Genomic DNA, 26,952 nt, shown 5'->3' with positions numbered 1-26,952 from the left:
GAGATGTCAATGAAATGGCCTCCCACAGGCTAGCGTGCTAGCACCAATCCTTTTTAACATCTATATGAATGACCAGTACAGAAGAATATGAGGAGCTTCATATATGTTGATGATCTCTGCACCACAAGGGGAGGACTTTACCACTGTTGGGAACAGACTAACATGTGCACTGAGCAACCTCTCCGATTACTACAGTAAGAACCAGCTTCACTCCAACCCAGCCAGGGTGCAGGTCACTGCTTTTCACCTACACCATACAGAAGTCAAGAAGAAATTAAACATCAGCTGGGATAGAATCCCACTGACTAATCACCCGCGCCCCGTGTACTTGGGGGTTACATTGGACCAAACACTTACCTTGAAAGCATGCATAGAGAAAACGAAAGGGAAAGTCAGTGCCTTCAACAACATGTTTCAAAAGTTGGTCACCTCAAAGTAGGGAGTGAACCCAGGTACATCACAAACCACTGCTACTGCCTTGTGTTACTCCACTGTGGAGTATACATATCCTACGTGGGAATGATCAGTTCATTCCAAGAAACTAGACCCAGTTCTAAACGACAGCTGTCATGAAAAAGTAGGATGTCTAAAGCCAACACCAAAGGATAGCCTGTACTTACTGGCTGGCATTGCACCACCTGATATCAGAAGAAAGGTAGCAAGCCAAAAAGAAAGATCACAACAGATGGTAGATTCCAGGCAATCATTCCATAGTCACACAGAAGTAACTAAATGGCTTAAAGTGCAAACAAGACCAGCGTTGCACTGTTGGACACGATGGCAGACAGGGCATGACTGAGGTAATGAAAGGAAAGATTACATGTAATCAGGTGCTCTGAAATGGACCTGGAACCCCAGGAGGACTTCCCAGAGGGGCTGATCTAGACTGGCCAACATGGTGATGCCTGAATCACCTGGACACACAAACTGGAAGATCAAAAGCAAACAGGATCAAAGGGGACTACTCTAATGACACTAATATATGTGAGTGCAGTGAAGTGCTGACTATGGAGCACCTGCTAATTTGCCAACTCCTTGGTGAGACCTGTATGAAGAAGGACCTCACCGCAACAGTGGAAAGAGCTATCACTTATACAAAGTGATTCTGGAAAAACATCTAGTTTACGACAAGGACATGAGAAGAAAAAAAAAATTCTGTAAACAAGAAATTACAGCCTCACAATTTTTTAAACTCTGGAAAATAAAATTCTGGCTTGCTGGACAATATATTTTTCTCAGTCTCTTCTTGCATGATGATAAAGTAAACAAGAGACTTTTGTCATCTGTGAGAAAGGAGATAAACTCTTTTCATTTTTAATTCGCCTCGTACCTTAAAATAAAAAGTACATTCAATTAGACATTCCTGATCATATCTCTTTACCCCAGCCAAATAAACTCCAAGAAAGTTGGAACCCTTGCTAATGAATTCTGTCTGGGAGAACCAAACCTAGGCTCCAGGCCAGACACCATTATCTGTGTCATTCAGAAACTGGGGAGAGATGTATTAGAATACTGAGCCTCTTGCTTTACCAAATAATGTATGTACTTATCAAAGTCATTGCTACGCTGAGATCAGTGCTATGCAAACTTCATGTCTTGTAACAAGTTAAGTATCAAAACGATGTGACTTTGGAGTGTATTCTGGCCTCTCAGTGATACCTTTCATGGGTCTGAAACAGTAAGCATTACTGGATGCACCACTTTGTGCGTACATATGATCACAACCTCCACACCTGCAAATCAGATAGACATCCTATACAAATGCTAGAACTTGCACAGATACTTACCTAACCCTTCATTTTTACTCACTAATTTGCACTTGCAAATAGAAAATGAAGGCCAAGTATCCTTTAAAAATGTGAAGGTAGATCCACAGAACATAGGCACTTAAGTGTCACTGAGCTCCCACTTTAAACATTGGTGTCCAAAAAGTAGTCCTCAAAATCCCCATTCAGCTGCTGCCTTGCCCTGCAGGTGCCTAAGATTTTTATGGCCTTAATTTTCAATGTTGAAGTGCCCTAGTCATCCAAAGTTCTGCTCCCAGTAGGGCTGGCAGGTCAGTCAGTTGACCGGTCAAATATTGTCAGCTGCCTGAATATTTTTGACCAGTAAAATATTATACCAATTTAACAAAAAAAGCCTACATTCTTTTGTAGTTTTCCTGACAGGAATATGATTTTGTATTTTTTTTGACACATTTCTTAATGGAATATTTGTGCTTTTTCTGTGTATTATTTGGGCTTATTGACAATTTTTAAACAATTTTTGACTGATATTTAATCAGTCAATTGACCAAACTTTATTTGACTAGTCAAATATCCAACCCAAGCTCATAGACTTGTGTATCCAAGCTGCCAAGAACCCAGGTCAATCTAAATCTCATTATGATCTGCACACTAGGTATTCTTGCTATTGCTATTCTTGCTGTGGATTTGATCCTGTGGGTTGGCTCAGAGCTTGTCCAAAAGAGAAAGCTCTTCAAAAACATGGTGGCTGTTACTTTCTTTCTTCAAACTATGGCAGAACCAGATGGTGCAGCTAAGCAGTGGGAAGCAAAACAGGTAGACTGCAGGCCCAACCAGGCAGCCAGCACTTTGGCCAGGACTGATTCAAAGAGGTGGATCTGCTGATGGGGGGTGACCAGACAAGGAGGCAATGAGGCTTCCAGAAACGAGGCTCAGTGGCCACCAATGCTGAAAGGCCAGATTGTGGACCAGAGGCCTTGGAAATCACAAGGGGCTGGCCTGGGGTCCCAAGCAGAAGCAAACCTGCCAGGCCTAGGTAAGACTGTGGTAGAAGGGCAGAAGTGAATCCCAGCTGAGGCGATCAGGATCCAAGAGAAAAAGTTCCTGGTCAAGGTTGAGAAGACAGTTTGATTCCTTAGCCTAGCATTTTGAGCTGTCACCTGGGAAAGAGGAGGCCTGAATTCTAGTCCCTGCTGGATGGGTGTATACTAAACAGTCATTGAAGTAAAGTAAACCCGAACAAAATCTCTATTTTAAAACCAAAGATTGCTTCGTTAAATGTGAGCTTAGGAGTTTTCCTTCAGGAGTAGGTTTAAGGCTATGACTCCTGACTAAAGGAAGGCTCCTTCTGCTCAGGCCAAGTAAGATGTGTGACTTACGATCGCAGTCACAGGATAAGAGTAACATAAAACTAATTATGATCACTAGGAGCAGCAAGTGCATATTTAGCCTGATATTTACCTCATGCTGTTGTATAAAAATGCACCCCTTCAAGATGCCATCATAACTGGCCTAAATTAGTATTCTTGTTGTCTAACAGCTAGGAGGAAAGTAAATGACAAAGAGAACAGCAGACTAAGAGCTTGTCTACACAGTAAATTTACCATGCTCAAGACCCTTGGATCTGAACCCAGGTCACACACAATATTTCCTGAGTCACAGGACTGCTGGATAAACTGGGATGATTTTCATTATATATAACTATTCACTGGGGGAGAAAGAGAAAAATAGTATGAGACTGACTTGATATCCCCTGGGTTGGGGTTCTCCAAGTCTATGAAAGGTGTGGTTCCAGTCTCTGCCACAATGAACATTTAGTTATTTTACACAAAATAGAATGACTTGGACAGGAGAGAGTGAAAGTGTGCAACATAATGCCCAATAGGCCAATGCTTTTTAGAAGGTGGGAGGCAAGGCTTCATGTCCAATCAGACCACAAAGGAATTTGAACCAGAGTTTACTGGCAGAAGATAAGGTATCTACAGAGTTTAGGCACCTCGAGGTTACACAGGGGTTTTAAGCAACTACATTTTGGACTTAGCACCTGAAGTGGTAGTTAGGCACCTGTGAATGCCCCACTGTGAATCTGCTGTAGGGGCCCAGGAATGTTTTATCACTATTTCTCAACTACACCTACTGACAGGGTTCTGCAGAGAGTGGCATCCTGCCATCTTTTACACACTGACTTGACTGCCTAATTGTATTAAATAGTACTTTAGGTTTGTGCTATTCTGTGGGGTGATCAGGACTAAAACACAATCTCTACTATAACACTAGCCTTCAGATACCTCTGTGCTGAGTGGAACAAGCTAATTCTCTGAATTTTGGAATAAAAATTAAAAAAAAAGTCTGGAAATGACTTAAAACCCACTGTAACAAGGACAAACTTTTCAAGAATTTGATCTGGTGCAGTTAATTACCAACTGAACAATCTGTGCTTTGGAATGAGCTTCAGGATTACCTGAAGGAGGATTAGTTATTTCCACAGCACATTCACACAAATCGTTTGATTCCTTTTGGACTTCTCAGCTAAGCTATTTTAATGATGCTTGATTTGGATATTCTGTATGATCCTGCCTCCCACCAGAGCATTTAATTCATTCTGGGCATTAGCCAGAACAATAGTCTGAGACTCTCCAACTGCTACTGGAATAAAGGAACTCTCATATTTGAATGATTTCAATATATAAATTGCCTTAGATTATTGCTTTATATTACCTTGAGTTGGACCCTTACCCTGATCTATAAAGCATCTTTCAAACATGCTGAACCAAAGTAGATTTTAGCAGTCATCACTTTTTTATTGTTTTTTTTTTTTTAATATAAAGGATATGATAAATACATGGAATTCTTCCCTCCATTAGTTTGGCTTATTTTAGACATAATGGGCTATATCTTTGGCTGGTAAAAACTGGTGTATGCTTGGCATTATTCAAAGCTTTGATCCTTAATCCAGTAGTGCTTTGATGTGGCATAGAAATTGGAATCAGCTGCTACATGGCCCATTATACTGATTTCATTTTTGGTACCCTCATTAGTTTCCGAAGAGTCTGATTTATTTTGAGGGAAAAAACTTTTCTAATTATCAGGTTTGCTAAGAAGAAGGGATGCAGCAGCACTTTTTTCCAGAGTCTGAAAATGTGAACAAGGGGATGATTATTTCATATACATTTTACTCTACCAACAGGTTGTTTTCTGCCTGATTTACACAGTTGAGCTTATCATTCACCCCAGAAGCTCAAAGGAGTGTGAGCTGGTTGCATTCTTTGATTCCTGCTCCACCCAAACTTTAAACCCAGCTGCCTGTACAGGCAGCAGCATTTCTATTCAGGCAACACTGAAAGAGTGAATTATCTTCATGGCTCATTATAATGTACCTGATTGCTGCTAATCTCTCTTCACCTTGCAGGTGATAATGAAATGACCCCCTGTCCTTTTAAATGGTCTTGATGCTCCATTCATCAAGACATCCTTTCTTCTGCAAAATTTGCTGTTTGTTAGCTATTCCCTATAAATGAATCTCTCTTCTATTTCACAGCCCTGCAGACTGTTTTTAGTTCTAGTACAAAACAGAGTAAAACACAGATTTCTCATTTTAGCAGAGAACCCTGCAGAATTTGCAGTTTTGCAATGATGTCTCTGCAGGCTGGCAGAGGTCCAGCCTGCAGGGGGCTGGGAGGGAGCGGGAGGAGGATGATCAGGCAGGGGTGCCATGTGCACGTACATCCCCCAGGCAGCCTGGAGACCAGCTCCCATAAGTAAACTGGATAGGATTGAGGCCCCCGTTGGGGGGGGGAGTTGGGCAGGGCTGGGGCTGGGGCTGGGGCTGCTGCCCAGTGCATGGGGCTTGGGGCCCAGGGCCCATAGTGCATGGAAGCAGGGCCCTGGCAAGGAATGGGATAGGGATGTGGGTGGCTCATCTGGTGGGATAGCAGGATAGGACCGGTTCCCTACCATGGGAGGGAGAGCAGCAAGGTGGGAGCACAAGTCCACAGCAGGCAGCACAAACCCATGCACCATGCACAGATCTGGGGGGCGCAGGTCCCCCCTGCCCTGACAACACATCCCCTGCATGTGGGGATGCAGTGAGTGGAACAACCCCACGTCGCTTCCCCCACTGCCCCTGCACATGGAGGACACGTAGCCAGGGTAGCACAAAGCTTTCAGCGGCGAGGAGATCCCTTCATGGCTCCACTATTTCCTGCAGTGCCAGGTTGCACATGCTGGAGAAAACCAGGATCCCTGGTGATGATGTACCAGACTACCTGCACTCCCTTTTTCCAAATCCTAGATTTGCCCAGGAATGCATTTTAAAGAAATGTTAATTCTGGAGCCTGTTGACAACAGTTTAAAGATCAAAAGTAGTCACTGTTTACTGAGGTTCATTTTAGCAGACTCATTCCTGCTAGTTATTATTGACATTGAGGTAGCATGCTGAAGCTTCGTCATGTATTGCACCTCTTTGTGCTCCATGATGTACAAATATACAGCAAGATGCTTCTTTTCAGGAAAGTAGTATCTAGCTACTTCAGGACTGAGGGCAGCAACTGAGGCCAGTACCACCACCACCACCACCACCACCTTTGACCTACCACCCACCACTTTAACCCCAGTTTTGTGAATGTTGATAGGCTATACATGAAAATAAAAAGGTTGCAGTTGCATGTATTTCCAGCAGCTGTGTCAGTTTTGCTATACTGAACTGCAGTGGATTATTTCAGTCTCTCCTTGCTTGAGGAACTGAGAGTCATGATTGCACAGGATGTCTATGGTCTCTTGAAAAATTTAGATGTCCTTTGAGGAGCTTCAAGCTAATGACCACATCCTAATTACCACTTACAGTAAGCTGTACCACACCTACTTCATATGGGTTTAGTTGTGGATCTTCTCATTGCATCTATCTAGAACAGTAAAGAAGGAGAAAGCGTCCCCTAATTACTACCATTGTAAGATGTCACACAAGAAGAAAGTGCTACTGCCATGCCAGTGAGCAGGGAGTTGACAGGAAGGGGTGATGAGTGGTAGAGCTGTGAGTTAGCTTCCCCAATGTACCAACCAGTGCACTGAGCTGGTATAAAGTGAGAAGTGAACTGTACCCAGCAAAATGTTAGTGTAAATTACCTTTCTTGAAGCAACAAAGAAGCAGGAGCTGATAAAGCACCTCGAATTCAGTGGGAATCACAAAGCAAACAGAGAAGGCATTTGGATTTAAAATTCAAGAGCTGGACAATGAATGGGCAGACATCTGTGATAGCCTCAGAACTCTGTGATTAAACTCAATTCATAGATTAGTTACATGCGGCTAATTTTATTCACAGAGAATGCGTGACCCCCAGAACGGATGTTTAAATTAAATAAGAATATTAATGACAAATGTTCAAAATGTAAGACAGATGCCTGTGATTTTTTGGCATCAAATTTGCAGCTGCCAGAAAGTTCAGGAATACTACGTAGGGGTCACTAGGAATTCCTGGATATCCAAAATGTTCCCCAGCTGCAAATATCCTCAGAGACTGCTTACAGTTAGCCTGGCAAACACAGAATCAGTGCCTCAGTGTTGCCTTGCATTGTGGAGTTGTCGAATACACTGTACCTTGAGACTGTAGAATTCATCATTGATTACAAACATCTTCTTGTTGGAAAATGGACCAAAAGAACTGCTGCTTATCCAGCTCCTTTATATAAGTTTGGGCACCCCAAGTCCTGTAAAAGTGTAGGCATGGCAGTATATGGAAGTGATTTTTTTTTTGGTTATTTCAATCTGGCAGTGAGCCCTGGGTGCTCAGCTCCTTTGTTGTCATACTATGCTGCCATCTTTCTGTTGATGCTAAAAACCTTGTCCATGCTACACTTCCTTGCTTGTATCCTTCATTGTCCATCCAGCATCTGAGCAAGGTTTTTATTACATGGATATAAATAAAACAGAAGAAAACAAGCATTATCAAAAATGATGGTTCACCTGGTTATATAGATTATCCAACACTAGACAAAAACATGATCTGCTTCTTCAAAATATAAACACAGGGCCTGATCCAGCACTCACAGAAGAGAATACAAATAATTGTGAATGGTTTTGCTGGACTTCACATTGGACTTGTTATCCCCCATTTTTCAATTATGGATAGTAAAAGGCAGAGAATAGAGGTACCAACAGCATGGGTCACACTATATGGGTCAGATACTGATGCAAAAAGAAAATTGGGATGAAAACTCAAGCTTCCCAAACTTCTGTTCCTGCTTCTCAATCACTAGACCACTGGGGTTCCCATTTTATTCCACTGCAACCCCACTTCCAGACACATGACCTCACTTCCAATTGTAAGCCCCACTTATGCAGTTGGATTTCCACTGGTCTCATGGCCCGGCTTGTAAAAGTCGGAACCCACTTGGGGTCACGACTCCTAGCTTGGAAACAGCTACAACTAGACAATGCTATAAAACTTGCCTAAAGCCCGGTCCCATAGCTCTTTCTTTTGGGGATTTGTGGTAACTCCAGCTTTTCTTTAACCAAGGCTGACTGCCTGGTCTTCAAACACAGTGCAAAATGTAACAGTGTCTGCCTAACTGACCTGGGAAAAACTTGCTTCAGTTTCTGAAGCTATGTGATTTGGCTGTATTTGATCTGGGAATTCTAGAAGAAGATTGGGATGCCTGATGTCTCATTTTCTTGCCAATAGGCAGAAGAATTTTTTCACTCATAACTATTTCATAGTTGGGCTGATAAGTGGGAACAAAAAGGTGTGTGTTACTTATACTGTGGTTTTCCTTAGGTTGTATGAATGAATAGATGCCAGACTTCCAAAAAGGAGCTTTGAATTTCGTTTTCGAAAGCAAAGAGTCCCTTCTCCAAAATACAAGGAAGTCTGGTTTTCCACAGAGGCCACTGGCAGCCTTCTCAGCAATTCATTTTAATAGGACACACTTTCTGGCAATATGAAGAAGTTAGCAACTAATATAATTAAGTCTGCAAAACAACCCCTAAGCTGAAATGCGTCTCCCAATAGAACAAGCATAAGACTGTTCATTATAGTTCTCTCCAGGAATAACAAAAACAATTCCCAAAAATGCATTATTAATGGACATTCCCAGAATTAATGATAAAACAAACCAGATGTTCTTTTACATTTGGCTTATAAATAGGAAGTCAATATGCCAAACCAAAAAACCCATCATTGGAAAGCTTCAAGCTATTTATGAAGGAGTTTAAACTGTGTTTTTCTTTACTGTAACAAAAATAATTATTTATCAATATTCTAAGACAACTTAGTTATGATTGTATGTGTATTAATAAACAAAGCATCTGTCCAAAAGGAAAATAGAGGTGAAATACATTAATTTACTGAATATGATTTAACTATAAATATGTCATTTAAAATTAGACATATTAATTTTGTCCAATACAAAAATATATTACTCTTGTCTAAAAATGATCCCAGATACAATCATAGCTGTCTTGCATAACAAATCAGTGCCAAGTATGAGCTTGAACCTACATGTCTTTACTCACTTGAATAAATCTTGCTCAGATTATGGTTAGTTAACCCTGCTTTTCTACTCAAGAGGATTACTCACATAACTAGTTTTATTCCCAGAAATAAGGGTTGGATAATAGGCTCTAAGTCCATTAATGGGGGTCAAAAACAAATATTTTCATAAATGAAAATTAAAGGGCAAATCCCTTTATAGTATAGATAAACAGTTTCATATCATACAATCTAATATGGTGGGCCACCTGGTGGAAGTCTCCTAGATCCATTGAAGTCAATGGATTTAGTAGGATTTACACCAGCTGAGAACTTGGACTGATGTATTATATTTCCTAAGAAAAATATGCCGTTATAATAAGGCGGCGTGTGTATTGGGAGCAGAAAGGGTGAAGAGTAAATCAACCACATGTGCCGACAGCAGACAAGCAGAATATAAAATGTGGTATCTATCTTTAATTAGGAAATAGTGTTAGTAGAGAAGAAAAATCTCCCATCAAGAAAACAGGTTCCTGTTGGTACATAAATGGTAACCATGCAATGCCTGTTTGCAAAGCAAGTCTTTTTTTTATTCTTCATTGTTGAATTGTTATTGTTTCTAATTATTATGAAAAATAATATGAGTTGGCTTCTATTATGGCAAGTGACAGAGCAAAGGCTATACTAGCGCTTATAGTGGGGGAGCTTGTACTGACAAACTCAGTCATCCTGTGATATAGGGAAGCAGAAACAGAGCTGATGAGGAAGATGTAAAGCTAACTTCCTGCCTTTATGTAACAAACACTGGAACTAGGACATTTTCACCAGGGTTTTTAAATCATTGTGGAAACCTCTAAATTCAGCTGCAACCCGCATGTACCATCAAGATCTTATCCACAGACTATGAGGTCTTGCTGACGTTGGGCTCTCTTGTAACAGCATCAATGAATAACACAATTGTCTGTCATCTCCATTTGGCTAGTGGATTGATATGTGTAGTCTATCTGGAGCCCTCCTTCTCATCATTATTCTTCCCACACATACCAGGCACACAAAGCAGAAGTCAAACAGTGCCCATCATCTCTATTTTTTTTCAAGTCTTCTATATTCAGATGTAATAGTTCTTTTTCAGTTTCTCTCTCCATCTCTTGCACTGCTCATTCTCATGTACCGCATGTGGAAACATTATTTTCTATCTGCTGTTAGAGATGCACTGAGCATGCCCAGAGATGCTTTCATGAACACATCCAAGACTAAGAGCGTTCTGTACGTGTCCTGAATTCATAACAAGAACTGACTATGTGATATATTTCAGTATGAGGTAGACACAGAACGAGAGTGAATGGGATACTGGGATTTTGGCTGTAGCCATGCTGGTCTAAGGACATAGGCACGCAAGATTTTTTGAGTAGATGGGATATCTTTTATTCAACCAACTGAGTAGCTGGAAAAAAGTTCTTAGCAAGCTTTTAGGCATAGTCTCCCTTCTTCCCTATGCCTGAGGAAGGGTGACTGTGCCCGAAAGCTTGCTAAAAGCTTTTTTCCAGCTACTCAGTCAGTCTAATAAAAGATATCACATCTACTCAAAGAACCTTGCCTGCCAGTGAGTGGGATACATTTTCACGGTGGTACTCTCCAACACTGTCCAGAATGGGGTAGCTAGCCAGGCCTTTAAGTCTTCAAATCACCAGCCTGGACAAACTGAGATAGGTAATGAACACAGTGGCCTATTTCCTCAGCTGCATGGATCACTGTGAGCCCATTGCCCCATGGTTCCTGCAGAACAGACAAACACAGTTCAAGATCTCTGCCTCATTCACAAATATTCAGGATCTAGGATTGGCAAAGGGCGGTCTCAGACTGAGCCCTTGACTGCCCTCGACAACTCTGCCCTCGGGAACAAGAGAATCATCAAGTGAAATAGTAAACTTCAGCTGTGCAGAAGACAAGGCCTTCTTGGGTATTTGAAGGCCCACATGTCTCAAAATACTGGGGGCCCAAGTCTGAAACCCAAACCTAAGCTAAGCGTCTCAATTTTCCTAACCAAATGCAAATCATGCTTCCTCAACCTTGCCTTCCCAAATAGCATATAGTGCTGCAGCTAGTAATAACAGACATATATACATACATTCATTCTTTTCCCAGGGGGTGTGGGAGGAAGAGGGAGGTACTCTACTTGGCAGATGTTAATCTCTATGTTTATTTGTACCTCTGGGAGGAACTTAGATACTGAGGTGATGAGTGTGGTAGAAGAACCTAAACAAAGGAGAGGATTACAGAAATAAGTCCACTTCATAGTTGTATATTTAAGAATTGTCAGAGAGTGCCTAGAGCAAAGGACAGGCATACCTTTCGTTAGAACCATATATACATTAAACTAAAAACATAAAATAATAATAATAAAGCTAAGAGCAAAAAAGATCATATGAAAGTAAGTAACAGTAAGATTTTATTACTCCGTTTTACTTTCATTGATTAATATGATGTGGGAAGTACCTCACATACAGCAGTTTATTTTGGGCAGGGACTCGCTTTTTGAGTGGTATATACATATGACTGGAACTAAATAAATAAGGAATAAAAATAATAATAGGAAATGGTATTTGACTGGAGAATTTGAAATCCCACAGCTGAAGCATAGAGAAGGAGAAGGCAAACCTAGAGAAATTCAGATTTCATCCTATACAGCAAGCTACAAGTAAACCAAACACTTGACTTTGATCATTTAGGCTCTTGGTAACATTTATCATGTGCTCTGTTTATATAATTGAATTATACTAATCATTTTAACTTTTCCTTATAGACAGTTTCCAGCCAATCTTCCTTTCCAATTCCCATCCATTAGCAATTCAGCTAGGCAAACGATGCAAAATGTTGTCAGGAAATATTCATTTGAATTTTCCTATGAATTCACTCAAGTAATTTATCAAACCAATCACAAAAAAAGCTACACAAAACTAATTTTAAATATTCATGATCAAGCCACACAGCTGAAAATAAAACTAATATCAACCAGTGAATGCATTCAAGGACATTCTGACTGGCCACACATCTTCCATGAACAGGGAAGTGTCTATCCAAAGCCCATTGGAGCCAGTGGGCTATAGCCCTGAAGCCAACCTGGTTTGCCTAGACCATTGTTTGCAACATTCCAACTAGGAAATGCTTTCACAGTTAGAGTTGCACGAAGAATTGAACTCTGCAGGAGAATGTTTGTAATATTAAAAAAAAAAAAATCTGTAGTTTTTTTTAGAATTCTCTCTCCCAGGAGTGATTTTGGAAAGGTTTTTATGTGAATGACATTATCAGCTTGGAGAAACTCCTAGTATATTTTTGTTGTATTTCCTACTGGCAGCACAAACATACAGTGCTTTATACTTGACTGTACTTAATTAGGAGACAAGTGTTTTTAAAAAATCACTATTGCATCAGATAAATCAAGTGAAAGCTTTCCTATCTCTTTTTTATAATTGGTACATGACGAAAGATGGCTTAGAGTTGGACTATAGAAATGACTATTTAGTAGATACAGTATAGTATTTGTTGTGTGAATCAGTGCAATATCCCTGTTATCAATGCATTTTCAAATCCAGCTTGTATATAATCATTTGATCATTGTATTTAAACAGGTTTTTCACTGGTTTAGGTTAAATTATTAGGAGATCTTTATAAAGTTATTTGTGAGGCTATTTATGGGATAAATAAATCAGAAATCCTTTAAATTTCTGTGGACATTAAGGACTCCACCACCTTTTTTGGAATGAGCAGGAATTTATCCTGATTTGATGGCCACAATCTTCTTTGTTCAAGTGCTTTGAAATACCTGAGAGCATTTCAGTCATAATGCATATATACACATTTCAATAGTAGTGAATATATACCAGGTTGGTCACTTCAGGATAAACCCAGACTAACCAATGATGCATATGTACCTACTCATGTCAGTGCTGTCCATATAATTGGATTCATCAGCTGGGAACCTTCAGGATGATAAGTGCTAAATGAATATAAATTATTCTAAGTTTTGTTATCAATACACAGGCAGGTATATTTGCATATCAGTTCATCTACCACTTATTCTTTTCTCTGGCTTTTTTCTATGCAAATAAAGTAAACTTTTTCTTATAAGTTACTATTATTTTCATGTTTCTAAACTATATGTGACTATAGATGACTCCCCTAGGACTATAATCGAGAACAGCTTATTCAAAAGAATTCTAGATGTATAATTAAAACTCTAAAGTCTAGATTATTTTTATTAAATAAACCTTTCCCTAACAGAACTGAGAGACATAAACATTAGATAAGATCCAGAGCATCTCCTGGACAGAGAGAGACACAGCTGATAATTTTCAATCAAGTAGAAAATATTGCAGCAGCAGCCAGTTCCTGCTTTGATCCACACCCCCACTGATTTCAGGAGGAATGGAGAGGGCCTAATTTAACCCATATGATCTGTTAGCTTCTGTGTAATGCTTTCTGGTTGTTTTCTGTTCACTAGCTTCCTAATCTCTATCCAGAGAATACTAATCTTGAAGTAAATTAACATGCACACTACTTGTTTTTCACATGTCATTACTATCAGCAAATTGTAGGGGTGAGGAACTGCAGCACAGACTAAGCACTGGATTATTATTTGTGCTACAATAACTCCCAGAGGTCTTACTATGCTTGGTAAGCAATCCCACATTAATATATAGGCCTTGCCCTACTGCCCTGAAGAATTTACAATCTGTTTTGATCCTGCCCTAAGAATGCTACACGCATACCCTTGCTCAAGGGGACGGTTCAGTGAGGCTACACTTCTGGAGAAAAAAACTCAATGGATATGTCTACACATACTTTTATGCCTAAACTTAATGCGCGTTAGGCAAATGCACAGTAACATGATTTGGGCACGCATCCACACATGCACACGCTAAATGCATATTAAAGAGGGTGTGCAGACCAACCTGGGACTAAAGTTACCCCAAGTCAATTGACACACACCACATTAATGCGCATTAGCACATCTACACGTTCGCTAATGCAATTTAACTATTTGCAAATAAATTCAATACCTGCTTTATGTAGGTATCAAATTTAGGCTCAAAAAGCTTTAAATCACTGTTTTTAAGGCACATTAAGGGTACACACATGTAGACATGTGCCCTTCATGGGCCTTAAATCAGGCTAATGTGCATTAAATGCATATGTGTAGACACACCCACTCATGGAAAATTTCTCCACATACAAGTCCTGGCAGGCTGAGCAAAAAAAAACACAGGAGCCCTGCCAAATCAATTGTCTTCCCAATTTTGGTGCAGTAGATTCTGATAACAAAGCCTCTCCCAGAGTATTTTCTTCATTATCTAATTATTAGACCAGGCTATGAATTATTATTGCTAATACTAGTTCTTGAGCCTTGGGTCATTATACAACTATATGGCAATAATTACATGTATCAGTTTGCCTCTCTGTAGGCTTGTGGAAAAATGTTACTAACTATACTTTTCTGAAGGTGGAAAGTTGTATTTTTAATATTGTAAATAAATGTGAAGTTTAAAAATATCTTTAGCACGAGATTAAGTGTCAAAGTTGCATGTGCAGTGACATAAATACATCCCCCCCCCCAAATAAATGAGGGGGAGATATTCAGAACTTGCTTACTATTGACCCAACTGTCCACATTGAGCCACTGACAGTTACTACTGACTACAACAGAAACATATTTAGGACAATCTGAGGATATCTGAAAGCCCCACATTAGAAAATAGTCCCTCCCTGGAATGTTTAGCTACAGGAATACCTGGGTGCTGAAGTAATAGTGAGTCTGACTATTACACTTGTCACAGAAACATACAAAATTAGGACTGGAAGGGAGCTTTTCTTCTCCCACACCGCAGTTTCTCTATTTGCTAAAGCACAGGGTTTGGTCCTCTTGGATGTTTTAGCATTGCTAAATTAAATGTTAGGGATACCATATATAAACCGCTAACACAGCTACTCACTGGGAACCTCAAGGAACAAGTATAATGAAATTTCTTTGTAGACAAGCATTTACTTCCCTGATATGATTTTAAACAGTATACAAAGTATAAACAGTATTTGGAACATGTATTTAATAAAACTGTTAGGCAGTGAATCTACTGGAATTCCTTATATAGACTTCCCCACTTTATTAGCTACACACATATATAAATGTAAGGCTCAAAATATCATTTACATTTCTATACTTTAAATGCACACACAGATAAACTCATTCCTTTCCAAACTTCTTTCCAAGATGTTTCTCTGTCTCAGCAATGTTGCTATAATGTGCAATGGACTTTTAAGAATTCCGAACACTGGTGACATTTCAGTTCTTGCCCAAACATTTCAGATGCTGGCAGCAAACAATGAATGAATCTCCATGCTGGCAGCATTCCAGTCTTTGGATTACTCATTGACTAGCCTCACCTTCTGGTAAAAACCAATGTATAACCTGCATCAAAGTTGCTGGCATTGGCATATTAAATATCTACTCCCTGGATACAATCAAATATTCAAATATACAGCATGTGAACTGCATGTATAACAAGGGGGACCAATCCTCCAAACATTCATTACTGAGCATAGTGCTTATTGCCAGTCATAATTCTATTGAAGCCAATGGCCAGACTTTAGATTCAGATAAAACATATGAGTGTTATAGATTAATGTAAATAGATACAGGAGATAGTAGTATAAGGACAATAATACAGTAATTTGGCTGCTAGAGATATTTCACATCTTTAGAGTCAAGATTTTTTTTTATTGCTTTAGTATATTCTGAGAGCTTTAACACATCTGAATAATTTATGAGGGAAAATATTAGAACAGAAAGTAATCACACTCAATTTGCTAACATAACACAAGGATTCTTCTGTTAAATGTTATTAAGGCAAGTGGCAGTATGATAAATACAAGCTAACTAGACACATCAGAAGAGAGACCACTTCCTAAAGCTGTAAGAACAGTGATGATCTACTGCCATGCTTTTAAAAGAGCAATAAAAAAAAAAATTAAGTTCCCTAGATCCCTGTCATGAAATCTCGCACCACAAATGAGCTTCCTGCACCACAGTCTGCCCTAAGAAGAATGCTGTTTGTCATGATATCCATTAGCCCTCTCAGAATAAGAAGGAAAATATTTTAGAACTTTTAAAAATCACGTTCAAGTGATTGGCAATATGGAGCCATGTCTATTTGCACCAACCAAGGAGGTCACCCAGTAGCTCTCCTCCATGTACAGTACAGCCATAATAGAAAGGAAAATAATCTAAGCTATATGTCAAATAATAGGTACTAGAACATAGGGACATAGAACAGGAAGGGATTATATGAGTCACCAAATCCAGTCCTCTGCAGTAACAAGAAGTCATGTTAATAAGTGTTAAGTCCAAAGGGGTTTACCAGAAAATCTGCTCCAGCCTTCCTATGTCATACTCATAATGTACCCATGGCCAAACAACCCATAACAAAACTGGATCTTAACAACTACGATGTGCCATAAGGAAGGAAGACAGCAGGAGATGCATCAGTCCCCTAAAATAACACGAAATGTGTTTGGTAGGTAAGGCACAGATTGGGCTATGACACTTCACAGTGGAAGCATCTACACGAGATACAGCGCATTAGCTTAATAACTGGACAGTAGTGTGGCAGTTAAAAACCATGCCAATAACCTACTGCACAGTGTTACTAGGCTAATGTGCAGTAAGTGTCACAAAATAACCATGCGCTGGTGGTACTGTGCAGTAACTCTAGTTACTGCACATTCAATTATTGCTTTATTAAGCAAGTACTAAACTAAATGCACAGTATCTGAGGTGCATTAATGAATATGTAGATGCGCCCAATTACAATAAAAGCTACATAGTCTTGACACAAAGTAAAATGGAAGTTAGGCCTAAAATAGGAACAAAATAAAGGGACTGGGGGAAAAAAAAAGCAACAAAGGGAAAATAATGGGAGGGGTCCAGTGCTAGAGAGTTGGCCTAAATCTACTACCACTGAAACTGATGAGTCCAGCACTACAAAGAATGAAATAATGTAAAGACAGAAAAAAGTTTCATAAACATTTTTTTTCCTGACTGTGATTCAGTGATTACCCTGGGAATCAAGTGTAACCAAATGAGTGTCAGTACTGTTGCCAAAATGACATGGGGGCTGTTCTCAGCAGTTGCTCCTCAGCTCTGGAACACCCTCCTTTAAGTTTTGCCAGAGCCCGAGCCTGGACCTCTTTTGGAAGCACTGTGAAATCGTCCTATTTGGGCAGAGATTTACAAATAAAGCTAGGCTGAAATGTTGTTGATGGGGTCTCTATTTTAAGTTAATATCCTAGATCCCTTTTAAGTTGTTTTGTTCTCTTGTCACTTACCTGTTTTATAAATTATTCCACCCTCTTATTGTAAGCCTCCCTGAGCCTTTGCTGACAAGGATAGCATATAAATAGCATAAATAAATAAATAAATAGTAGCCAGTGAGTGCATCTAAACGGGCATTTGCTGCGGCACCAGTTTACTCACGAATAAATTACTCTTGAGTAAATGGTGCCAGGCAGACACCTGCACGAGCAGGGAAATGGGACCAGATTCGCCGGCAATGACAGCAAATCTGCTTCTGCTTCCTGGGGCCCTGCAATAGCAGGTCCAGACTCCAGCCACATCTGCCAGCAGATGGCAGCCATCTTCAAAAGCCAGCCCTGCTCACTGCTCTCTGGCCAGCCACTTCCCTAGACAGGAGCAGCATGCCCAGCACAGGGACAGCACGCAGCAGCACTCTCCTTGCCACCTGTGCCTCCCCACACCTTCTGCCCCTGGCAGAGATGGCCAGCACTCTGTATACCTGCTGGTTGCTGCACTGGCCCTGCTGGCCCACAGTGCTGAGTGCTGGTGGGTCCACATCTATCTCACCCCTCCCAGCTCCCCCAGGTGCAGAGGCTGCCTGCCTGCCTGCCATGCACTGTCCCAGGGCCGCCACTGTGCACCTGCTGCCTAGACTCTGGCAGGAATGCCACCAACAGACACCAGGATGCCTTTTCCAAGGCTGCCATTGCCTTCCTGGGCCTCCAGACCTAACACCTCTGGGCCCGCCAGGCAAGCCAGGACTGATGGTAGCATGTTGTCCAGCACACCTGGGATGATGAGCAGCGGCTGGAGGCATTCAGAATGACTTGGGCCACCTTCTGGGATCTCCTGGAGCAGCTCTGGCCACACTTGGAGTGGTAGGACACCAGCATTCGGCCACCCTCCCCACAGACACCCCGCTGGCTCTTGCCTTGCTGAAGCTGACCACACCCACTAGCCCGTGGTACGTCAGCCACCTGTTTGGCGTGGGCAAGGCCATCACTGGGTAGGCCATCCTGGAAGTGTGGCCACCCTCCAGGACATGCTGGGGCACACTGTGCTCCATGTGCATAACCCTATGGTGGTGGTGATGGGGTTCTGAATCATGGAATTCCCCCAGTACATCAGGGCCCTGGATGGGACCCACATCCCTGTCACCTGCCTGCCCCATGGAGACTGCCCCTATTACAGCTGGAGGGGCTTTCACTCCGTAGTGCTCCAGGTTGTCACGGACCACCATGGGGCCTTCATGTATGTGAGCACTGGCTGGGTGGGCAGCACTGATGATGCCTGCAACTTCAGGAACTCTACCCTGCAAGCCCTGTTTCAGAGTAGCTGCTTCTTGCCCGGGGTCCTAGATCTGTAGCTGGGCACTGTCGTGGTCCCCTCCCTTCATCATGGGGGACCCTCCCTACCCACTCCTGCCCTGGCTCATGTAACCCTGCACCAAACACTTGAACACCTGCCAGACCCATTTTAACCACTGCCTGGCCTGGACCCATGCCTGGGTGGAGTACACCTCTGGCCACTTCAAAGGCCACTGGTGTACTCTCACCACTCATCTCAAGTTTGCCTTGGAAAACCTCACTTGGGTCATTGTTGCAGCTTGTATGCTACATAACTTCTGTGAGGCCTAGGTGGAGGAGGTGTGGTGCACAGAAGATGCGTGGCAGGAGTACCACCTGCAGCAGCAGCGATGCCCTCTCCCCCTCCACACTGAGGCCCCAGGAGAGCTGCACACCTACCAGTGGCAGCGAGGGCCCCACATGTGGGAAGTCCTGGCCAAACACCTCCTCCAACACTCCCCACTCTAGCCCACCTACAAAACCGCCCATGGATCCCTCACCCTCCCTACCCACATCTGTGACAGATGAAAATTATGTCTGTGTGATAAAAGTGCTTGCTGAAGGCTCTATGAAGATTAGATCAGGTGTTTTTCTGTCATTTGTTCAGATATTAAGCTATAGGTTGTTGTTAAAAGCCTAATTAAAGTCTAAGATGTAGTAAGGCCTTGTATGAAGTAAGGCCTAGTAAATTTAACAAAGTCTTGAAGTAGTAGGCCCTGTGGCGTAGTAAAAATTAACCTTATCAAAAGAATGCAAGGCTTGTACTGGTATTGGTCAGTCTAAGGACAGTTGAAGTAAAGAGAATCTGAATGGCTGCAAGTTATCAACGTAGTTCAAAAGTTATAATTTGGCTGGCACATCCAGAAATCATTTAGAAGATACAGATCTGTGAAAGGAACTACTAATTAGCTGCTGACCTGGATCAGTGGGCCTGTTGATCTCGAGGAGTCCAAGGACTGAATACCAGGGTCCTTCCTGGTACCCCTTGGACAGCGCTGATCAGGGACCACCTGACTTTGCTGAGCTTTGCAGAAGAGGGGACTTCCAATAAGTTGCCAACGTGAATTATTATCGTCTGTCCTTGTTTTTTTATTTATGAGTAGTTGCGTGTTTGTTAAGTCAATAAACCTTTCTTACCTTTCAACCCCCGACCACACTCTCAATCCCAAACCCTCCACAGGCAGCTGAAACAACCCCCAGCACCACACTCACTGCAGACACGGATCAGAAGAACAAGTTTTTATCCCACTTACATCAACCAAAGCCTCCCTCCTCAACAAACAGAGACCCTCCATCACCAACCCCACCCACTAATAAAAAACCTTCTTCCCTGTAAAAACAATGTACAAAGTGTTTTTTGTGCTGTGCCAAGATAGGGAGCTGTGGGGTGGGAGTGCCTAGGGGGCAGAGCCCATGGACAGGTGGCCAGCACCCCAGCCTCTGGCCACTGCCCTGTGGGTACAGGCGGCATGGTGAGTGCAGTGGGTGGGGAGCTCACCCAGGAGCAATGATGGCTAGTGCTCCCCAAGTGTGGGTGACTCCCCCTCTAGCAGCCAGTGTGCAGGAACCAGCAAGGCCAATGTGTAGTCGTGGCCCAGTTACAGGCAACTCCAGCTCCATGCCCATGTGGAGCCAGGGCAAGCAGCAGGCCTGGGTCCAGGTGGGGGAGCTGGGTGACACCGGACCTAGGGCAGGGTCTGGGGCAAGGGCTCCTGGAGATGGTGCAGGACCTCTCTCAGGCCCAGGCAGGAGTCTACTGCTGGGCAGCAGGTGGCTGCCAGGGGGCAGGCAGGGCTAGGATCGGGGGCTGGGCAGCAGCCGGCATAAAGGTTATCGCCAGAGCCAGAATAGTGTCCAGCACCTGGCAGTCATCGTCCATGGCCTGCACTGCCCTGCCCAGGACTGCGGTCCAGTCCCATAGTGCCTCCACCCACTCATACTCCAGAGCCAGGAGCTGCATCCAGAACTCGCAGTGAACCTGGTCCCATGTGTTTTTTTAGGCCATATCCTCCACCCACCACCTGACCTGGTGGGCCACATACTCCACCCATCAGGCCTGAACATCCACCAGCCAGTCCCCAAGTGGTCCAAAAGAAGGGTCCTGCCTGGGGTCCTCATCTGGTGGAGCTGGCACATCTGCAGAGCCCCAGCTGTGGGCATTGCTGACCCTGAGGCCACATCCAAGCTTCCAAGTGTAGTTTCTCCCCTGTGCACAGCTGCAGGCCTTGTAGATCCATGAGGAAAAAAAGAGCTGTTTGTGTGTTTGCAACATTTCAGAGGTACGATGCTTTGTACCAAAGACTGTGCACTGCCTGGCCTCAGATCAGGGGTCAGGCATGGACAGGTGGTCAGGGACCATAGTAAGTTGGATGGGTAGGCCAGGGCCCAGCCTGCCACCAGCTGAGCCCCACAGATGTGTTCACTCTCCTGGGGCCAGTTGGCTTCAGGCAGCCTGCCTCCCATGCCCCGCTCCCAGGGTGGGACAGACCAGGCTCTTGGCAGCACCAGCTGCTGCTGCTGCTCCAGATCCCACTGCCCCCCACTTCCTCCTGCAGGCCAACCACTCTGCTGCACTGCCCCCCAGCCCATAGCACCTGGGCTTGCAGGCATAGGGCTTCTGGATAACTGGGACAAAGAGCTGCCCATGTCCCTGCCCTCTCCATAGGGAAGCACTCTGGGGCCAGCTCCCACTATGCCACCACTGTGCCCCAAGCATGACCTTGCTGTGCATGCCCCAGGTGGTGTGTAAGAAGCTGTTTGCATGGACTAAGGGGTGCTTGACCAATTACACCCTGCTGCTTCTGATGGCCATGGTGCCCCAGGCAAACCTGCACACCTGGCATGGGATCCTGAGCTATGATGGTGAGGGGCGAAAGCCCAGGCTGCCCCACAACCTCTATTGCTGCCTGGAGGGATACCTTTGGCTGTGCTACACATCCCTGCCCCGCACAGCCAAGGAGGACATTGCTGCTGGCATCAACACATTTCTCAGTGTGAGGCCCATGCCCACCTAACTGTGGAGACACAGGCTGCTCAATAAAGTTTTGCACTGCTTTCTGCTTCCCTGTGTGCTGTGGAAGGGAGGGGGAATCCTGGGTGCCAGGGGAGTGCAGGAAGGCCAGGCAGAGAGCGGGGGCAGAGGTAGAAGCAGGATCAGGGTCAGGGGCTATGGCCAGACCCCCAACCCCTGACCCTCACTCCCCACCTGGCCTGCCTGCAGTACCCTGTCACTGTGGGTGCCAAGCCCTGGTAGGAGCTCAGGCAGGCACCCATGCTGCTGTAGACAGCACAGCTATGGCCTGGGTCCAGGGTGTGAGAATGCCTGTCATTTGTCATATAAAGGGAATGAACTTACAGGCACTCCCTGACCGATGATTGAAGTCAGTGATGGCAACCCACTGGGCCTGGAAAGCCTTGACTTTTATGCAGCACTGCTGCACTGACTGGTTGTGCCCATGCTCCCGCAATTGGCTTGACAGCCCCTCATAGACATGGGTATTGGAGTGCCCACCCTGATCACACTGGTGCTGCACCTCCACCTGGCCCCACAACGCCATGAGGTGGAGGTGCAGCACGACTGGAGTCCCAGGTAGCAGGCACAGGTGTGGGCATGGACATCAGTGAAGATGTCATATCGGCTCCAGCAGCAGCTCTCTGGGCCTCCATGCAGCTGTCCCTCTGCTTGCAGAACCCAGAACAAGGGCCCAGCATAAGACTGACAGCTGAATGGCTGAGGCAATGCCCCACAGCATCTGCAGGCTCAGGGCAGGCTTCTTGGGGGGCTGGGGGCTTGGACAGCATGGGCCTGGCAGCTGCACCGCACTGTGATGCCAAGCAGTGGTTCCAGGGCACAGGTAGGCTGAGGCAGTTGGCCTGTGGCCTGCCGAGGGGGAGACAGGGGCCTGGAGTGCGCTCAGGCTCCCTGCTTGTGTGCCTCAGGGCTTAAAATGCCTGCAGGCTTTTAAGGGCCTGAGGCAGGGGAGCAGACAGCACAGCTCAACCTGGCTCAGGGCTGCAAAGCATGCTGGGATGCTGGGGGGACTGTAATTTAACTTGAACCAGGAAGGGGACTGGGACAGAAGTTTCATAAACCAGGTTGATCCAAATCACTTAAGTCTGATACTAAATTCAGCCCAGTTTATCTTAAACCGGTTCCAGCCAATTTGAAACTGGCTTATGTGCACTGAACTTCTGTTCTGTTACAGGTTTAAATCAGTTTCTCATCACTTAAACTGGTTTATGTCTAACTTCTGTCCCTAGCCCTAATGTACAGTAGCTGAATAACACTGCACAGTAGCGTGCCGGGCAAACCGAACTAATACGCTACTGTGAGGTAAGCATCACTAAAAAAACTGTTTGTCAGCACTATTGTACAGTGACTGTAGTTACTGCACATATAATGTAGTACTTCATTAAACAAATACTAAACTAAATGTGCAGTAATTACTGCACATTAATGAATGTGTAGACAAGCCCACTGTGAATCAGGCAGAAGAGGTATTTGAACCTAGGTCTGCCACATTCCATCTGAATGTCCTAACCACTGGGCTAAAGAGGGGTGATAGAGCTAAAAATGAGGTGGGTCACAAGGAATCACAGTGGGAGTCAAGGGTCTGAGGAACTTTAAAATAATCCCTGAGTTGTAAGTAGGAGAAAAGCCTGGAGAAATGAAGGGTGAAGGACTGAAGGAGCTGCTGAAAGAGCTGAGGTGAGACTCAAGGCTGAAGAGACACGGAGGCAGAATAGATGAGGTAGTAATGATGGGGAAGTAACTGCACAAGATTGATTTAAGAGTTGGTGGCAGAACTGATGGGGGACTGGGGAAGAGGAATTGATTTAGAGCCCAAGAGGCAGAAATAATTACTGGGTAGAGGAAGTGGCAAACAGGGGCTGGTGACAGACCACCCACTTTTCTCTGGCTACTTTAGAGAATGTAAACAGCAACACCACCATCACATGCTCCTCAGTGCCATCAATCTAACCACAATCATCCGAACTAGTCAACACTTCTGATTTTTTTTGCTGAAACTCTTTGATGAGTTTGATCTGAATTTACTAACAGCTTCATTTTGATCAAAAATGTATTTTTCAGCAAATAAAATATTCACCCGGTCTTTATATCACTCACCTTATAAACATAGACAATCTTCTGCTTTCTGTATAAACTGGTTTCTAAGCACAGCATAAGACTTCAAAAAATTTAAGTTTTCAGTTAAAAAATAATTTAAGAGAGAAATCTTATGACTGTTTAGGAATGAAAAATGATAGAACTCCCTTCCCCCCCAAATAAAAGATGCAGAAAATGGGGAAAGGTCATTTTTAAACACCCAAGTTCCATTTTCAGCATTGTTCAAGTACAAAATGTGGAAGTCATCGTATATATCTCTGCATTAGCCACCAATGAAATTCTATTCAATATAAATCAATGAAATTGGATATACTCAGATTGATGGGGATGGAGGTCAGGGAAACATGCCTAGTCCTCTGCAGTCAAAGTGACATATTGTGTAGGGTTTCCACAAATCTGACATGGTTTCTTAATTAGAAACATAAAGAAAGCGGATATACAAATCCCAGTAGTATCCGGTGGAAATGAGGGGAGAACGCCAAAATGATATTCTGTTATTTATAGGGGATTATTTCCAAGAATTTATTGCATTGTTTTTCCTATTTAATAACACTGAACCAGTCATATAGATATACTTCTAAGAACATAAACATGTCTTTTTTTTTTGAAGTGGCAAGTCTCATTTAACATGGACTAATTAGCTGTACTAAGTTAATACAGTCAAGATCTGATATGAAATCCCCCAGGCTTAGGCTGCTTATACAGTAATCACCTTAGCTGACAGTTCCTCAGTGGAAGTGTCTAACCTCTATGGGGCAGTAAGAAAGATGATCCGATACATTATTCCAACATTAACAAATGTCTATTGAGCAGCTGGGTCTATTGAGATTGTTAGAATAGAAATCACACATACTGCATGATTTGTGCTTTGTTACTGCAACTGAAGTAATTTAAAAAAATGTGTGTTTCCAAAAAGTAGTAGAAGGAAAAAAAAGAAGAAAAAAGTCTTTGCCATAAAAATTATCACAAACATCTATCAACTATATCCTGCAATGGATTCTGTTTTGATCTTTTAAACTTAAACAGACAGGTACTCTAAGAATTTGTTGGGACCAACATTTACTTTGTAACCAAAACGAACAGTCTTTAGAGACTCTAAATCAATTAGACCAAGGGAAAAACTTAAGCTTAAAATATACACAATAAACGCATGGTAAGCAAAATAAGCAAACACAGTAAGCCAGCACAAGTTAGAATTTATTTACTGAAGCAAAAAAACCCCACTGTCATACCTATTTACAAATATTACTATAACCTTTATTACCTAGGGATCCTAATCATGGACCAGAATCCATTGTGCTAGGCAATGTACAAACACAGAATTAAAGTATCATTATTGGCCCCAAATATCTCCATCCCAGATACACAAGAGTAATTTTGAAATCAACAGGAGTCAGAAATTAATTCATTTATTATAATGCAGAAAAAATTATATGGCTGCAAACACTTTTTTAAACAGGTCAGCAGGTCACGATGTTTTTGACGCTATGGACTGCTATTTGAAATCTGCATGTATCACCCCGGTTGAGGGTCAGTGCTTTAAAGTGTATGACAAGAAATGTGGACGGGGGAGATGAGGTACAAGGAAACAGTAAGACACTATTAGTTAACACAATGTGCAATGGTCTCAACATGTCAACAGCCAAACTGTCAGCTAATTTTTTGTAGGCATCAGATAAAGGTGAGTATTAAGAATCTATTTGGAATAGAAAAATGAGGCAGCCTTGTAGATATTCATGGAAAATTTCTCTCAATGCTATGAGGTGGCAGTATAGGAGAAAAACACAAGGTGCCTGTTAGAAAATGTAACAAGTGTAGGATAAAGGTTTGGCATCAACCACTCTATATTGCATGAGAAATGATCAGGGGAACAAGCTTTGAAAAGTTGCTTGTGTGACATGATAAAAGGAGAGCTAGTAGAAAGGTGCACAGCTGGTGATAGGTTCCAAATACCCGGCCAGAAAAATGATCTGTACAGCGGTATGCTGGATGGATACGAGTAGGACAAAGCTGTATTTGTCAAGGTTAGAGAGAACAAGATTGCAGTAAAAAAAACATAAGGTGATGAGAACCTGGACAAAAGTTTTAGCTTGTGGATGACTAGGGAAGGCTATATCTTAAGAGAAGTTATCCAGAAAGAAGTTTAGGACTGCAACCTAGCCTAGAAGTGAGGACCTAGAGAGAGGTCCACATTGATGATGATACCCAGTTTATAAGACAATACTCAGGTTATAAACTGGAGTGACAGGCCGGGTGGTAGTGTTGCCCATAGCGACTGAGAAAAATGGGCTATCTTAGGGGGTTAGATAACCTGTTCTGGTACATGTGGAATGCTAAGAATGACTATTGCTGCGACTGAGCAATTCTGGTTAAAATAGAGGGATCATCCCAGGTTGCCATGATCAAAGGTCTGAGGATTCTGCATTGGGGGAGCTATGAGGAGCCTGCCAACCTGCTACTCTAAACTTAACTGGCTCATATTGTATGAAAATCAGTATTAACACAAGCCTTCTGCTGCAGGACAAATGGAGCTCAGATCCATGCTGAGGTCTGTGCACATTTGCCAAGAGCCACAGAAGAAACTTGTAAGCAACAACTGTCTGAATAAGCTGTTGGGCCTGGCCTCCCATCCATGGCAGGCACGTGTCCATCCAACTGCATGTTAGCAGCACTACTGAACGTTATGAATATTAATCAATCACAGCACCAGAATGAGGAGGCCAAGCATGATCTTCCATTTTACAGAAAAGGGAAAGAAGGGCCAGCCATTAGTATTTATTTATTTTCATAGTACTTGCAAACCCCAGTTGCGGCCTGCAACCCCACTGGCTGAGATGCTATACAAAATATATGGAACAAAAAGCCACCCCAGCCTTCAGTGCAGCTTACAATGATCTGGCTACTGTAATGTTGAAAAGTAATA

The sequence above is a fragment of the Gavialis gangeticus genome, unplaced genomic scaffold, assembly GCF_001723915.1.
Source record: "Gavialis gangeticus isolate Ggan-Ray unplaced genomic scaffold, GavGan_comp1, whole genome shotgun sequence".
Lineage (NCBI taxonomy): Eukaryota > Metazoa > Chordata > Crocodylia > Gavialidae > Gavialis > Gavialis gangeticus.
The sequence above is the reverse complement of the archived record's forward strand: the minus strand, read 5'-3'. Positions refer to the sequence as shown.